Below are 18,533 nucleotides of genomic sequence, written 5' to 3'. Positions count from 1 at the left end.
AAAAGACTCATTTAAAAGATCTTATAAATACTATAAACATTGGAAGTATTGCATGTTTAACAATAGTTGAATATGGACAGGACATTTATGCTTGAATATTGGTGTGGCTAGAGAGAAAGATTGCAAAAGAAACCATGCTAGTCTAGAGAAAAAGGAATAAAAAAGAGGCTAGACATTAATTTCTTTAATAGTGGTCTCAATTCAACTTTGATTTCATCTACCACAAATCCTTGTGCCAGGGAAAGCTAATGCAGCCATTTGCAGTTTACCCACTAAAATTCAGGGTGCAACAGGGAGGGCCAATCAAGCTGCTAGAATCTTTGTCATTCACTTAACTATTTTGATGTCACCAAGGGAAGGAAAGCACAGTCCAATCTGGACAGCAGCCATGGGCATACTCTGACACCAATCTCAGTGCTCAGCTCTGGAATCAATCCAATCCACAGCTCTGGAATGCATGACAAAATCTTTTACCTGTTGGAATAATATCACTTTTAGAAGCCATTGCTGTTTGCAACAAACGTAGTAACTCTGGATCAATCTATCTTGAACTGAGTTCTGCTACCAAGAAATGCCACAAACCCTTCAAGGGAAGAAAGACAGCTTTTAGACAGAGGGAAATGTATGCTTTCTTATTCTCACATTCAGACATACAGAGCTTCAGACCCTGTAACATGAAGAGAGGCCCCTCAGATCCAGGGAGTGCTCTTATTCCCCCTGTGTATTTCCACACACCATCACTATCCTGATGTGTGTAGGAGAGCTAGGGCAACACCACTGACCTCAAGGGAACTAAAATTGAAATTATGAAGACAGGAATTTCTTTTTCAAAGAAACACCCATGTTAAAATTCAGCCTCACCGCTCGACAAATCACTTCACAACCCTGTGTTTGTCTTACCGGTTCTAAAACAGGAAAGTTAAAAAACTGCACACCTCAAAGTGCTAGAGATTAGGGGATCGTATCCTTCCCTACCTCCCTTCCACGCCCCACAATTCTAACCCTACCAAACTATTTACAAAGCTCACTAGCCAGAGCGGCGATCAGATCATAACCTTCATTAATGGCTGCTATTTAATCTTCTTTAAAATATAAAACCCTAGTTCTAAAACCAAGTGTAGATGTCCTTCCTTCTCCTTAAAATGTGGGCAGCCAACCTGCAGTCAAGGTCTCCCGTCAGGCACTGGTGAAGAAGCTGGTCCCAGTGAGGGATCTTCTGAAGCAAGTTCTGTTCTGCTTACCTCAAAGACAAAGGCAGTGCTTACTCCCTCTCCCTTTGTACAGATTTGTAAAACATGAGGAAAAAGAATTAGTTGAGTTAGAAACATCATAACTACCCACCGGATTATGCCCAGTCAATGTACACTCACCAATTAGCTCTTTGTCTCCCCCGCGAGGAAGGGGAATTAAAGGCAGTCTGATACAAAATGTTGACTCCAGAGCTGCCCAGAACTAAAGTGACTTCATGAATGACTAGGTTGGAGGCCTTGTCAGGTTGAGTGTCCTGACAGGTAAACTCTAAGGGCCACAATTTACTGCTGAGTTCACAGAATACACTTTCAGCAAGTGTTAGTAGACCACAGCAGGCTGAGGAGATGGTTGAGGAGAGGAAATTCTGAAGTCTCCTCAGTTTCTGATGGGAAGCAGGCTCAGTGTGGTGGCCTCTGAGGCTGCCTGTCCCAGGAGAGAGCTTTCCTGGCTTCAGGAAGGCCTGTCATGTACAGCTCTAATTGCTTTATATCTCTGCAAAAACTAACATTAGTTGCATCAGCTGGCTTCATCATTCAATCTTAGCACACTTATTTCCAATCTATTGATGTCATCTTGCTTTACTGACCACAGACATTACAACAATAGATGGGCAGTCATGTGACAATTGTGACATGACCATCCATATGCTTGTCCAAACAGGTGTCCCTTATAGTAAGGATTTAATCTGGTTTTATCTTTCAGTCAACAACACTTAATGAGCACCCAATATGAGCCAGAGCCTCACGTAGGGAATGTGGATAAAATAAACAAAATAGAAATTCTTCCTCTTACAGAGCTAATATGCTGAGGGCAAGAGGTGTGTGTGTGTGTGTCTGTGTGTGTGTGTGTGTGTGTGTGTGTAATAGAGACAGCTATATCTAAATCTCTGTCAATGGAGATAGATGATAGAGACAAAGATTTAAAGATAGAGATGATAGAGATTTAGACATAAATATGGAGAAAGAAAGATAAAGACATTTTTAGGGAGAGATTTAAAGATATTAAGACACATAGACTGATGATAGATAGATAGATAGATAGATAGATAAGAAAAATGGATAAACAAACACAAAAGGAGAAGAAGAGGAAGAGATTCGGTGGTGGTATGATAAGAAAATAAAGCAGAGTAAGAGGAATTGAGAGAGACTGAATATAGTGAGGGGAATAAAATTTTGTATCAGTTACTATGAAAAGCTATGCTAATAGAATAACCTTTAAGCTAACAGAATGGTCTTTAAACTGTTATTCCATGTACTTTGGGTCTTTGTATCAAAGAAGATGTGGGTTCAATGTGTGCCATTTTAACATCCCCTGAGAAGTGCCTACCTATCTTCATCTATTTGTCTTGGAGTAAATGTAATTTCATTATGCAAGACCTTGTGGAAGAGACAACAAATGTCTTAAGCTTCCTGAGACTAAGATTTGTGGGCATGAAAGGGCTTTACTGAGGAGCAACACTGGAACACTTGAATGTTCAAGATCAAGGGGAGCCGCCCTCAGCGGAGGGAAATACCGACCTGCGCCTCATAGGAAGCTCTGGAGCTAAGATGGCACCACAGGGCACAGCAGGACAGACCTTCAAACCTTGTCATCATCCAGGACCCAGATCCAGGCTGTCCCTAAGCATGGTGCAAACCCCAGGCAGGCTGCTCCCTTCAGCACAAGAAAATTGGAAGAGAGGAACTCAGATGTAAACTTGTAACAGCCAATACTAGCAGCAACTTCATACATAAGTGCATTGATTCAGAAGGAGCAGCCACTACACTAACTTTGCCAGGGCCTTATCATAAGGTTGTTAAGAATATTTTGGTCAGAATCACTTAGGTTCAAACCTTGTTTCCACCAATTATCAATTGTATGACTCTAAGCAAATTACCTATCTGCTCTATTTGCAGGGTCCTTTGTCTATAAAATAAGGTAATAATGTTATACCTTTCGATGGTTCTCAATATCAGATGTATTGGCACAGGTAAAATGCCAATGGTTTACCATGGTGAGCACTGAACAAATTTTAAGTAGAAAATAAATGCTCTATTTTTGTTCTCACAACACCCCTAACATATCACTATTTTGATCTTAGCAAGTGAGCTCTAATAACTCACTAAGGTCACCATAAAGGTGCCTGCCTACTCAGCCTCTCTTTCCTTTCTCTGTTCTTCAGAGATGAGGCTCACCTCACACCTCTGCTTCAGGACAGACATGCGACTCAGGCCCAGTCAATCAGCAGCACATCCTATGCCACCGATCTTGGAAGAACTGCTGGAACTGAACTGAGCCTACAAAACCCTGCCTTGGGTCTTCTGCTGGACTTTTGTGAAAATGTGCCATTTCCCTGAAAATCTTAGCTCTAAGGAGTAAATACAGATTCTGAAGTGCCTAGGTTATCATCTTTTCTAAAATTTTGAGTGAGCCAATCTAAACCTGAAGTTAACACAAAAGAAACAAAGCTAAGCTGGGTGTGGTGGCACATGCCTATAATCCCAGCACTTGGGAGGCTGAGGGAGGAGGATCACTGTGAGTTCAAGGCCAGCCTGGGCTACATAGTGAGTTCAAAACCACTCTGGCTACAGAACAATACTCTGCCTCAAAAAAAGCAAGGAAGGAAGGGAGGGAGGGAGGGGAAGGAAAAGGGGAAAAGGAAGAGAAGGGAAGGAAGGAAAGAGAGAGAGAGAGAAAGAAAGAAAGAAAGAAAGAAAGAAAGAAAGAAAGAAAGAAAGAAAGAAAGAAAGAAAGAAAGAAAGAAAGAAAGAAAGAAAGAAAGAAAGAAAAAGGTCAATATATGAACCACAGATCCCAAATGACTATGATTGAGTTCTTGGATCCTGCCTTGCCTGGTTTTTGTGGTAACATGAATCAAGAAATTCTTTTTTTGAGTAGGGTTTGAGTTGGGCTTTTGTCACTGCAAAACTTGCTTAAACCAACACACCCAAGCCAACCAAGACTCAACTCCAAATTCTGTGGATATGACGATAACCTTCCAGAATCAGGTGGCGATCCTGATGTAAAGAGACTGGAGAGAGAACAAGCCATCACATCCTCAGGCTAGGACAAGCTGACCGTGATAACGCCTAATACCATATGATAAAAGTGTACTTCACCACTGTGGTCTTTCCCTCAATAACCTATAATCCCAGTCTAACCCTGAGTAAAACATCAAATTTCAATAGAGAGGAATTCTACAAGAACAGCTAACAGGTTCTCTTCAAAACCATCAAGGTCATCACAAACAAGCACAGGGTGGGGAGCTGTCCCAGCCAAGAGGAGCCTAAGGAGACAGGACGCTTACTGGGACAGTCATGCATGGCTTTGGGTGGGGATAATGCATTGTGAGTGTGGCTGTGCACTTTACAGAGTGTGCTTACACAAACTAAGATGCCTACATCACCAGGAGGTACACAAAACATTGTTAGGTGCCACATGATCTTACTACAGAAAAACTAATAAAATTCAAATAAAAAGAGGAGGAGGAGAAGGATAGTGTCTACATTCACTTCCAGTTAGTCTTTGCTCTGAGAGTTCAGTAGTAGCCCGATGATGGCAGGAAGCTACCTTCCCCATAATAGAGACTGGAGCCAGCTGCAACCTCTTTGGTTACACCACTTCATCTCAATGCTTTTCGCATTAGTAAGCACTGAGGACTCTGTAAAGTGCTGGGGCTCAAAGAAGTTCAAGTTATGCCCTTGCATTCAAGGAATCTGCAATCAAGGAAGGAGTGGGCAGAGAAGGTGAAACTCTCTGCTCTGATAGTGGCTCTTGAAAACATCATCTCCCCATCCTTAGGGCTAAGTCAGTGCTTGGCTTAAGGATCTTGAACATCATGGAGCTGGATCCTTACAGGCAGGAACAAGAGGGGAGAGTGGGGAGTTGGCTCCAGTTGGTTAGCTCTGAGTCATGACCAGAAGCTCTTAAATACAGCCAAGTCCATAGTCAGTTATCTTAAATCATTGAGCCAGATATGCTTCAGAACTTAGAATTTTTCAGAATTTTAGAAAGCAAAAATTGTGCATTACTAAGAGCTCCAGACAATCCAGAACCATATCCCATAAACAAATATATTCATAGTATCAAAACAAAACTTGAATAATCATTCTAAGTGGAATAAATATAATGAGTAAAAACACCCTCATGTGAATTATAATCAAGTTTTGCCACAAATAAGTTTTGGTGCCAAACTTATAATAAAACTCTTGGTTTTGCAAGCTTTTGTGATATGGAGTATTTTGGATAAGGGACTCTAGACTTGATTAACACTTTTAGCTTCAACCCTTCAAAGATATCAATATACTTTGAGCATCTCTAATTTGAAAATCCAAAGTTTAAAAAGTCCCAAAATGTGAAACTGTTTCAGTGCTGACACACCTGACCTCAAGCAACAGGTCACAGTCAAAGCATTCATGCACTCAAAATATGCTGTATAAAATTACCTTCAGGCCACGTGTGTAAGGTGTATGAGGAACAAAAATGAATTGTATGTGTAGAATTTCATGTTTAGATCCCCAAGCTATCTCATCATGTCTATACAAATATTCCAAAATCTGGGAAAAAATCCAAAATTGGAAATACCACTCCTCTCAAGCATTGCAGATAAGGAATAGTCAACCCGCAGTAATTTCTCCATTCTTTCCCACTCTCCTTCAGGCTGTGTCAGGGTTATTTCCTAACCCTGAGGAAGATTATGCTTAATGTTCCCTTCAAGCTTCCTTCAGCCACACAATAACATGGGTGCATGGGAGCCACTGGCCTGAACTGTCTTCTCTCCCCAGCCTACTTCTGTTGTTCTCCTGACCTTACCCACATGTTACCCAGTGGTTCTCAAACTTAAGCTCATATCAGTCACCTGGAAGGTTTAGTAAAGCCCTGATTACTAAATTCTGTTCCAGGAGTCTGGGGTGGGACCCAGGAAACACACTTACAATCAGTTCCCAAGTAACGCTGACTGTGTTCTCCCCAGGACCACACTTTAAGGGCCCATTGCCTAACCTGCCAAAGCTTCTTTATCCCACATTGAAATAAATCGATAAAAACTTAGACTCGTTTTTCATCTCAATAATCTCTCAAATGACACCCCAATGTGTATTTGATGACTCACAGCTGCCTGGTGGCTCAACACATAGAGAACCAAAGCCATCCTAGCTAATTATCACAAAAAACTTGGTTGCCATGGAATTATATAGGATTACACTCTCAGAAGCCCAGGTTAGATGCTTCCATGGCATAAAATTCAAAAATGGCAACCCTAAAGGGGACTAAGCAGGGAGATTAAATTTTGATTTTAAAAAATTCCTGAATTGAAATTTCTTTCCCAAATCTACAGTATGAAATGTGATTTAAAAAAATACGGTGAATGTTTATTTTTTTAATATTTATTACACAAAAAAACATAATGGCATAACTCACCTCAAAATACACCCCCTCACTTCAAACACATTTATCCCATTATTATTGTCACTTTATGAAGCAGGTCTGAAGTTCTCTTTCATGTCTTTTCGTGGCTACCTCAATGTCCTGAATGGATTCAAAATGTTTGCAGCAATTTATGTCAAATAAAAATATGACAGAGTGTTCTCATCCACCTTATTCATTGGATCAGGCACCAGGCAACTTCTGGCTCTTCCTTAAAGTCAAAATGAGCATGAAAGGTAAATGTTTTGAACTGATCTAGGACATCAAGACAGCCATAATAGAGCAGCTAAAAACATTCATGAGAGAGAACTTCCAGAACTGCTTCAAAAAGTGCCAAGAACAATGGGATAAGTGTTTGAAGTAGGGGGATTACTTTGAGGAGGATTACTGACAATGTATTTTTATTAATTTTTACATTAATTTTATTGGTACATTTTATTGGTACATTTTAGGTATACAATTCATTTACATTTATCATTGGGTGTTTGTACCTGTACATGATATATCTTGGTTCTTATTTTTTTCCCCATTACCTGTGCGCCCTTCACCCCCTCCACCGTTCCCTATTTACATAGATTTCATTTCCATTTTTTTTTCTTTTCTCATAGTTTTTCCTTTCCCTCTTTTCCTTTCCCCTTCCCCTCCCTTCACTCCTTCGTCTTTGGACCTTTTTTCCTATTTCAAATTATCAATTATTCATTCTAATCATTTTAACTCTAGGTTACACTACCAATTACTCACACTAGAGAAACTATTTGGTATTTACACATGGGTGTCCTATTTATTTCACTTAAGAGTATGGCCTCAATATGCATCCATTTAGCTATAAATGACTCTACTTTTTCGTTCTTTATGGTTGAGTAGTACTCCATTTTATTTTAAAAAACCACATCTTCTTTATCCAGTTTCCAGTCGGGCGCTTGGGCTGCTTCCAAGCTTTAGCTATTATAAACTGTGGCGCTATGAACATGGGTGCACATATACCCCTGTGGTATGATTCTTTTAATTCTTTTGGGAAGATACCCAGCAGGGGAATAGCTGGGTCAAATGAGACCTCTAGTCCTAGTTCTTTGAGCTATCTCCATAATAACTTCCACAGTGGTTGCACCAGTCTGCACTTGCACCAACAATGGAGAAGGGTTCCTTTCTCCCCACAACCACACCAGCACTTGTTATTTGTTGATTTCTTGATAGCAGCCATTCTTTCTGGGATGAGGTGGAATCTCAGGGTTGTTTTCATCTGCATCTCTCGAATGACCAGTGATGTTGAACATTTTTTCATATATTTATTTGCTGCTTTTACTTCTTTGTCTGAGAAATGTTTGTTCATTTCAGATGCCCATTTTTGAACTGGGTCTTTGAATTTGGGGGGTCTGATTTTTGTCAATTCTTTATGTATTCTAGATAGTAGTCCTTTGTCTGAGGTACAGCTGCTAAAAAATTTTTCCCATATTGTAGGTTGTCTGTTAGCTCTGTTGGTAGTTTCTTTTGCAGTACAGAAGCTTTTCAATAAGATAAGATCCCAATTATTGATTCTTTCTGCTAGTTTCTGTGCTGCTTAGGTTTTGTTCATGAAGTCCTTTCCTATGCCAATGTCTTCAAGAGTTCTACCTAACTTATCTTCCAGCAAGTTTAGTGTTTCTGTCTTAATATTTATATCTTTAATCCACTTCAATTTTAGTTTAGTGCATGGTGATAACTATGGGTCTAGTTTTAATCTTTGCCAGGTTGAAATCCAGTTTTTCCAAGACCATTTATTAAATAGGCTATCTTTCCTCCAATGAGGGTGGTTGGCTCCTTTGTCAAAGATGAAGTGGTTGAGCATGTCTGGAGTTGTTTCTGCATCTTCTAATCTATTCCACTGATCCTCAGTGGAATAGCTATTGATTTTATCACAGTAGCTTTGTAGTATAGTTTCAAGTTGGGAATTGTGATACCCCCAGCCATGTCTCTGTTGCTTAGAATTGCTTTAGCTATTCTAGGTCTCTTCTGGTTCCAAATGAATTTTTAGATTGTTTTCTCTAGTTCTGTGAAGTATGTTGTTGGAATTTCAATTGGCACTTCATTGAATCTATATAGCAATTTTGGAAGTATGGCCATTTTCACTATATTCGTTCTTCCTACCCAGGAGCAAGGGATGTCTTTCCATTTTCTTTTATCCTCTTTGATCTCTTTTTTCAGAGTGCTATAGTTTTTAGTGTAGAGGTCTTTTGCTTCCTTTGTTAGATTGATTCCTAAATATTTCATTTTTTGGATGCTATTGTAAAAGGAATTGTTTCCCTAATTTCTCTCTCAGTGGGTCTGTTATTTGTGTACAAGAAGGCTATTGTTTTTTGAGTGTTGACCTTGTATCCAGCTACTCTACTGAATCTGTCAATTAAGTCCAGAAGTCTTCTGGTGGAGTTTTTTGGGTCTTCTATGTAAACTATCATATCATCAGCAAATAATGACAGTTTCACTTCTTCCTTTCCTATCTTTATTCCTTTTATTTCTTTCTCTTTTTTAATTCCTGTGGCTAATGTTTCCAGAACTATATTGAACAGGAGTGGGGATAGTGGGCATCCTTGTCTTGTTCCTGATTTTAGTGTGAAAGTTTTCAGTTTTTGACCATTTAGTATGAGGTTGGCTGCTGGTTTTTCATAGACAGCCTTAATCAGGTTAAGATAAAGACCTTCTATTCCAATTTTCTGTAGGGCTTTTATCATGAATGGGTGCTGGATTTTGTCAAATGCTTTTTCTGTATCTATTGAGATGATCATATGGTTTTTGTCCTTGACTCTGTTAACATGGTGTATTACATTTATTGATATATGAGTGTTGAACCATCCTTGCATCCCTGGGATAAATCTGACTTGGTCAGGGGGTATGATCTTCTTGATGACCCTCTGTAGTCTGTGTGCCAGTATCTTGGTGAGGATTTTTGCATCTATGTTCATTAGGGAGATTGGCCTGTAGTTCTCTTTTTGGGTTGGGTCTTGCCCTGGTTTTGGAATCAAAGTCACACTTGCTTCCAGGAATGAATTTGGAAGTATTGCTTCCCTTTCATGTTCCTTGATGAGTTTAAAGAGTAATGGCATTAGTTCTTCTTTAAATGTCTTGTAAAATTCAGCAGTGAAGCCATCCAGACCTGGGCTTTTCTTTGTTGGTAAATATTTTATTACATTTTCAATTTCACTCATTGTAATTGGGGTGTTCAGAATTTCTATATCTTCTTCATTTAACTTTAGCAATTCGTATGTATCTAGGAATCTGTCCATTTCTTCTATGTTTTCCATTTTATTGGAATAGAGGTTCTTGTAGTAGGTATTGATGATCCTCAATTTCTGTCGGATCTGTTGTGACTTCACCTTTTCCATTTTTAATTGCATGTATTTGTGTCTTTTCTTTCCTTTTTTTGATAAGGTTGGCTAAAGGTTTATTGATTTTATTTATTCTTTCAAAAAACCAACTCTTTGATTCATTGATTTTTTTGTATTCTTCTCTTAGTCTCCATTGCATTGATTTCTGCCCTAATCTTTATAATTTCCTCTCTTGTACGAGCTTTGGATTCGTTATGCTCTTCTTTTTCTAGGAGCTTGAGGTTTTTGCATTAGGTTATTTATCTGAGTTTTCTCTGTTTTCCTAATATAGGCATTCACTGCTATGAATTTCCCACATAGAACTGCTTTCATTGAGTCCCGTAGATTCCTGTATGTTGTACTGACATTTTCATTTACTTATAGAAACTGTTCAATTTCTTCTTTAATTACTTCTGTGACCCATTGGTTGTTCAAGAGGGTGTTATTCAGTTTCCATGTGTTTGTTGGGGTTTTGTGGTTTCTTATGTTATTGATCTCCAATTTTATTGCATTATGGTCTGATATTATACAGGGGGTAACTTTTATTCTTTTACTTTTACTTAGACATGTCCTATGAGCTAGTATGTGGTCTATTTTGGAGAATGACCCATGTGCAGCCTAAAAGAATGCATATTCCGATTTTGTGGCATGGGACACTCTGTAAACATCTATTAAGTCCATTTGTTCAATAGCTTGGTTCAGTTCTTGAATTTCCTTATTAACTTTTTGTCTAGATAATCTGTCTATTTGTGATAGTGGGGTATTGAGGTCCCCACTACAATTATGTTAGTGTTTATTTACTTTTTCATGTCTATTAATATTTGTTTTGTCTAGTTGGGGGCATTTGTATTTGGTGCATATATATTTAGGATTGTCATCTCTTCCCCTTGGATTGTTCCCTTCACAAGGATGTAGTGACCATCTTTGTCTCTCTTAATTAGTTTTGGTTTGAAATCTACTTTTTCTGCAAATAAGATTGCTACCCCTGCTTTCTTCTGGGTTCTGTGGTGTGGAAAACTCTTTTCCATCCTTTTACTTTCAGTCTATGAGTTTCTTTTTGAGTTAGGTGTGTTTCTTGTATAGAGCATATTGTTGCATTTTCCTTTTTAATCCATTCTGCCAGTTTATTTCTTTTGATTGGTGAATTGAGGCCATTAACATTGAGGGTTATAATTGATAGATATTGATTTATCCTTGTCATGATGTTTTACTTTTGTTGGCTCTTTTATTTCTTATTTTTCCCCGTTTCCTGTTAGTGTCTTACCTTGCCTGGTGGCTTCCCTCTGGTGGGCCTCATGGAGTCATGACCTTCACTGCTTTTTTTCTAGGATATTGTTTAGAATTGCTTGTAGTGCTGGTTGGGTGTTCATGAAATTTATCAGGTGATCTTTGTCATGGAAATATCTAATTTCACCATCAATTTTGAAAGATAATTTTGCAGAATACAACAGTCTAGTTTGGAAGTTATTTTCTTTTAGGGCTTGAAATACTTCACTCCAGGTTCTCCTTGATCTGAGGGTTTGTGTTGAGAAGTCTGCCGTGATTCTGATGGGCTTTCCTTTGTAGGTGATTTGTTTCTTTTCTCTAACTGCTTGTAGTATTTTGTTTTTCTGTTGGGTTTCTGGGATCTTGACTATTATATGTCCAGGTGTAGATTTTTTTTCATCATGGGTAGTTGGAGTTCTATATGCCTCACTTATCTGTATGTCCAATTCTCTATCTCTGTCTGGGAAGTTTTCCACTATTACTTCTGTGAACAGTTTTTTATGTCAATTGTGCGTTCTCCTGTTTTTTCATGGACTCCTATCAGACTTATGCTATTCTTCTTTGCATCGTCTAGCAGCTGTTGGATTGATTTCTCATGGTCCCTTACTATTTTTAAGAAATCTCTATTTTCATGGTCTCTAACCGTGATTCTGTCTTCTATATCTGATATTCTATCTTCAGATTCCCTTAATCTGCTGTGGATACTTTCAATGCAGTTTTTGGTCTCCTGGATTCCATGTTTCATAGATTCCATTTCTTTCTTATGTTGGGCAATCATGGTTTCCATTTCTTTCTTATGCTGGGTATTCATGGCTTCCAGCATGTTTCTGAGCTCATCTATTTTTTTTATCTGTTTCTGTCCTAGATCCTCTAATCATGTCTTTCACTGTGCTCACCATCTTCGTAGATGTCTGAGAGATTATTTCTGCTTTGAATTTTTCTAGAGCTTTATTCATCTCTTTTGTTACTTCCTGTGCTATCAGTTCAGGGTATCCAGGTGGTTGGTTATGGGACTTTTCCATCTCATTTCCCCCAGGATTTACCTTTGGTGGGGTGGAAGTCTGAGTTTGTGCCTTGCTTAAATGTCTTCTCATTTTTGCTTTTGGTACTGTCCTTGGTTTGACTCCTGGGTTGATAATTTGAAATTGCTTGTTGTAGGTATCTTTGTTGCTTGTAATTAGAACCCTTATGGAATGATTGCTTCTCAGAGGTGTCTTCCAGATATAGCTGGTCTTTAAGTTTTGAGTCTCTAATGACTCTAAGGCTATCTCATTTTCCTGATACTAGGAAGGTTCATTGACTAGATCAATAACAACACCTTAGCCCAAGTGATACAATCAGCAATGCCAATGCATCAAGTACATCTTTGAAAATGACATTTTGTGGTAGTTATTAATCTATCACCTTTAGCTGTGTGAATTAAATGAAGATCGAGGACCAATCCAACATATGATGAATAAACTCTTCAAAATAACAACTTTACCCTCTGGGATGGGGAGTTAGAAGGGGTTGGGGAGGGAGAAACAGATGGGAAGAAGGATAGGGGAAGGTTAGCAGTGTGGCCAGAGGACCCAAGTGAGAAGGTAAAAGAGAATACTAGGAAAATAAAGAAGAACTCTGAATGAGGACCAAAACAGGGACATAAAGGGAAGATGAGCAATGTGGGAGAGCAAGAGAGTGAGTGTAAGGGAGAGAGAAAGGAAGGAGAAAAGAAAGAAGAAAAGAAAAGAAAAAAAAGGAGAGAAAAACAAATATTTGCAAATAGGAAAAAAATTAAAGATAAGAGGAGCAAAAGAAAAAAACGAGAAAAAAAACCTAATAATACTAATTTTGGGAATAAAAAAAAACAATGAAGATGTAGGGCCTCTCTCAGGGTATGTCTCTGCTTTCACATAGACAACATGGGTAGCAGTGTGCAGATATAAGTCAATGAGTCTCAGCAAGCTAGTCACAGACCCATGAGATTCAGGCAGATTTCTGGCTGCAAGTCCCAAGTTGAGCTCCCTGTCCTCCTGTAGGGTTGAACTCTGCAGAGCTGTATTGCAGGTTCCAGCTGCCCTTCCCCTGAAGATAGTCCCGGTCCTGATGGGAGGTGAAGATGACTCCAACTTACCCAGTACAGTGGTCTGGTGGTCCGATGTCCTCTGCATCTTTGTAGTGTGGAACCAGGTGGCTGTACAGAGAAGAGGCCAGAGGAGCGGTCGCGGGGGGGGGGGGGGGGGGGCTCCGGTGGATTGCTGCCAGGGTGCAGGCTGATTGGGAGTGTTCCACGCGACTCGCGACCTCGGTAGGGCATCTGCTGACAATGTATTTTTGACTATAACCTTTTTAATCCAAACATTCACCAGGTTTTTATCACACCTCAGATCATTTTGCTGTGTATGGAAGAAACAAACAACAACAACAAAAAACTTTGGGAATGATTTTTCAAAAGTCATTACATATACAAACACTATTCTCCTTTTACCATATGTAACTGTCAGTCAAAAGGGAGACCCTGGTGGATGCAGATTCTCTTCCTTTGGGAATCAGGAAAGTTGTATAAACTCTCATGTGTTGATTCTCTTAACTCCTCTACTTACAAGCCAGTAATCTACTTACAGCCCAGGTTATCCCTTTTCACCCATATAATATTTTTCCCTACTCTATTACTCCATCTTTATCTTCTATGTCTTAACCCACTAAGCCCAGAAAATTCTTTTCTTATGCTTTCTATGTTTGTTTCAATTCAAACAGGAGAAATGGCCTGATTGGTAAATAAAACCCTGTAGATCTACTCAGACAGAGAAAAGCTATGCATTGTGATGTTGAACAGACTTAAGAGCCAGTGCAACCATCAACTCGAATTCTTGGAGTCCTCCAAGGTTTAGAAAAGTTGTCTCTTTGTATTTCCCTAACACTGTATTTCCTCAAACATCTTATGCTAAGTAAAAGTACATTTCTATTGAATGTTTTTGTCTCATTTATAATTTTGAATATTCTGTCAGTACTCTTTTTGTTTCTTTTTGTGGGGGGTACTGGGCATTGATCTCAGGACCTTGTGCTTGCAAGGCAGGTGGTGGCACCACTGAGCTAAACCCCCGGCCCTCTATCAGCACTCTTATTCACTTCAGTTACAGATTGTATTATTTCATCTACATCATGAATTCAATGGATTTTAGAGGGCTGATCTGGAAGCTTATTTGTGATTTATAATTTTGCAAATAAAGAATATGCATTTTTTTCCATCAATAAAGATTTACCAGTAAATTTGGGTGTATGTGAGAGAGACATACAGACACAGACAAAGAGAGACAGACAGAGAGAGAGAGAGAGAGAGAGAGAGAGAGAGAATGTGTGTAGAGTATTGAACCCAGGGCCTCGGGCAAACTAAGCACACAATGTACCAACTGAACTACATCCTAGCACAGACAGTCTATTTCTGTCAAGCACTAAATGTACTTCTGTATTTCCTTAAGCATATAACATATATTTAACACCAGATACCTTTAATGAGCACAGATCATCAGCTAGCTCACAGCTACCTCCCAGGTTATCAGTTGAACTCTGGTGATTATTTATTTTTCAAAGATTTTTTGCTTTTCCAAAGAATTAAGTACAGTTTCCTTTAAATAGTCACATGTAAAAGTATTTTGACTCACATACATTTTCATGCACATATCTGTTGCTAAAAGTGTAAAAATAAAATAGAAAAGAAACACAACTATCATACTTTTATTTTTAGCTTGTAGATTCTCCCTCATTAGACTGAATCCTGATTCCCAAAAGAAAGGATCAAAGCTCATGGCTTTCTGTGTGATTATGAGACAGAACATAGGTAGACGTGGTTACACACCCTAACTACAGCCAACACCAAGCAACCAGGTGAAATTCACAGCTAGAGAGATTTGGAGATGCTTTACACATAGAGTTACCCAGAGAAATCACTACACTGTCTGTTAAGCAAACTATCATTTTCAAGCACCCCCTCAGAGACAAGAGATGGAACGCAAGAATCTGCCCCATGAGAGTAGCTCTAAAATTAGGATCTATTCCTGCCCATCCCTCAACAAGTTCCTGTCTCTCATAGTTGGGATCAATAAATGGATTTGTTAGCATGCTGTCCATTTTATGCTATAAATGCTCCCACCTTTTCATATTACTTAACTATCTTTTAGAAACAAAATCTAACCTTGTCTCTAGGGAAGGACCAGATTTATATTTGACTCTTAAAGACCCCTCTCCCCATGCTCAGGGTACCTGCATCCGTGGAAGTAAGAATCCCGTAACTGAGAAGCTTTGAAAGCCAGGAGGTGCACATTTTTCCCCTCAGGTGTCACCACACCTAGAATTGTACCATTGGTGATGGATGAATACGTATTATTGCTGTCCCCTATGTGGCAGGCATTTGTAAGGCCAGTGACATTGACTAACCTGGTGCCTAGACTCAGAAGTGGTCAACGACTAGTAGAGGGGTCCCTCCTCTGGGCCTAATTACTGTCCTTTCTCTGTAGCCCTCTTAATGTGCAACTATTTGTGGGCATAATCAATAATAAGCATAGTACGAATTTGTACATCTGTTCTTTTCTTCCAATCCTAAAGGATCTGTGAATGAAGATAATTTATAAAGAAAAATACTCTCAACCCTCCCCAAATATGCACAATGACCCACAGACCCCAATTTGTGTAAACTCAACCCTCTCTCTCGAAGAACTCACTCTGCTACAACCATCACCTTTCTATGCCCAAGAGCCAATCATCTGCCCTACTCCAAGGAAGCAGTAGATGGCACCAGACACTGTGGCATTAGCATAACAGCCCATGCACTCTTGGTGAACAATATCTTCTTTTTGCTCAGGAGTCAGTATTTCACATACACTGCCTCAGATTTGCCCTCATAGGTGTCATTTTCTCAGAGAAGGGTGGGAGAAATGAAAATGAACTAATACTCTGGTAAGATCAGCACCCACATTATCCCTGTCAATAGTCTGACCCAGTGTCAGGGGTGTGCCAAGCAGCTGGGAGGCAGCTTCCTGCCTCCCCAGGTAGGTAACCTTAAGCAACTTTGAATCCTCATTTCCTCATCTACTAATTGCAATCAGAATGGCAGCGTGCTCCCTGAGAGGAATGCATGAGAGGCAAAAGCCAGCCTGGATTTCAAAAGCTTTTGTAAACCGAGACAGGTTATTTATTAATTACCATTAGCACACAGTTCCCCCTGAGATCAGAGCGCCTAACACTCTGGGAAGGGAATAGCCTCTTCCCTGCCGAAGCCCGCTGTGCTCTGCCAGAAGATGAGGTATTTCCAGTGTGTTCAGCCAACATGCTGCCCAGCATTCAGTGAGGGAACAGACGTGATATTCAGCTCTGGATCCTGGGGATTTGCCCTTTCAGCTCCCTTTCCCTGACTCAATTCCACTCTGAGGCAGACGCCCTGAAGCACCTATTCCCTCTCCTCTCAGCAAGCTCCCAGTGAAAATAAAACCTAAGCAAAAATGGTGGTGTGAAAAGAGTTTCTGAAGCCCCTCTTCTTCCAAATCCTGGTTTCATCTCTCTTCGCGCATAATCCTATGCCATCACCCGCACCCAAGCTATCCCTGTCAGGAAATGAACCGGAAAAGGAAAAGATGGCTTACCTTACTACCCCTTCCAGAAACTTCTGTATTTTAAGTGAGAATTGTGACGAGAGAACAGCATTTCTTCCAATGGAAATAATCTCTAATGGTCAAATTTGAACAACTGTGGGGAGGATGAGTTTAAGTTACTATCTCTTCTCACCAGAGAAGTCATCTCTCCTAAGTTTTAGCATCGGGCCCAGCCAGTTTTTCCACTTCCTGTTCCCTGCCTTCCCTCTGGTCTATGCCAGCTGACCACACTACGTGATGATACCCTCTGTGTGCTTTCCTTCCCTCCATGCCCCTCAGCATCTACACTTTTTTTTAAGGCTCGTAACTTTTTATTGAACATCTATAATATTTTGGAAACTTGCGGGGTTTTTACCAGTTCTATGCAATCTCAATTTTAAAAGTGAAACCTATGCAAACAAAAAAAAAAGGAAAGAAAGAAAAAAAAATCCAAAAAGACCAGTTGTCCTGCACTTGTTTTTATGCATCCACACTTTTAAATTTCCTAAGCCTTTACTCAACGTTGGAGTTGATCTACCTCCTTTCAGCCACGTGCATACTCAGCAAAAATCAAGCTACTTCCCACTCAGAATATGTGTGGTATTAGAATATGTACTGTATTAGTCAGCTTTTGTCCTGCTGCTGAACAAAATACCCAACACTTTTGACTTAAAGAAGGAAAAGTTTAATTTAGTTCATAGTTTCATAGGATTCGGTCCACAGCCAGCTATCCCCAAGCCAGAAACATCATGGCTGAAGGGCCCAGCAGAGTAAAGATGCTTAGTTCATGGCAACCAGGAAACAGAGCAGGGCAACAATGCCAGAGAGGAAAGGGTGAGGGAACGGATATAGACACCAAGGTCAAGCCTCAGTGACCCACTCAGACACAGTCAGAAGTGTGCTTTGTTAATCCTCTCAAACCAATCAACTTGACAAGCTGAAATATCACAGCTACCTACCTACTATATAGAATTAAATGATAGTGCTCATTGGAAGGGACATATACTAAAATTGGAGCAATACAGGGATTAGCCCAGCCCCTCCACAAGGATAACACTCAAATTTGTAAAGTGTTCCATATTTTCAGATAAATAAGATTGGTAAACCTTTTGCCAAACTTATCAAGAGAGAAAGCCCACATCAATATAAATAGAAAGGAAAAAGGCCAAATTACAAGACATCACTAAAAGCCAGAGAACTATGAGAAAGTATTCTGAAAATTTATATTCCAATATATTAGACAGCAGGGCAATCTGGAAAAGAGAATCTGGAAAAATTGGATACATTTCTAGGCACATATGATTTACCAAGATTGAACCAAGAAAACATAAAAACCTTGAGCAGACTAATAGCACACAATGAGATTGAAGCAATAATAAAAATTCTACCAACTAAAAAAAGCCCAGGAACTATTGGATTTACCACTGAATTTTGCCAGAACTTGAGAGATTAACATCAGTACTCTTCAAAAATCCCCAATAAGGGCTGGATATTTAGTTCAGTGGCACCCTACCTTCCTAGCAAACACAAGGTCCTGAGTTTGATCCCCAGTACCAGAAAAAAAGTCCCCAACAAGACACTTGCAAATAGAATTCAACAAATCACTGAAAAGGTCATACATAATGACCAAGTTGGCTACATCCCAGTGATGCAAGGATGGTACAACATACAT

At 39.5% G+C, this 18,533-nt stretch overlaps 1 non-coding gene across 1 annotated transcript; it reads left to right on the top strand.

Moving 5' to 3' along the window:
- The first annotated feature begins 17,843 nt into the window (after positions 1–17,843).
- On the top strand, positions 17,844–17,946 carry LOC147826217 (U6 spliceosomal RNA). The gene has a single exon (XR_015439669.1). It is a non-coding gene; the product is annotated as a U6 spliceosomal RNA (small nuclear RNA).
- The last annotated feature ends 587 nt before the right edge of the window (positions 17,947–18,533 follow it).

This window comes from Heterocephalus glaber, unplaced genomic scaffold (assembly GCF_053883595.1).
Source record: "Heterocephalus glaber isolate CG9 unplaced genomic scaffold, H.glaber_assembly_v1.0 deba00001472, whole genome shotgun sequence".
Taxonomy (NCBI): Eukaryota; Metazoa; Chordata; class Mammalia; order Rodentia; family Bathyergidae; genus Heterocephalus; species Heterocephalus glaber.
Note: the sequence above shows the minus strand (reverse complement) of the source record. Positions and strands in the feature narration are given on the sequence as shown.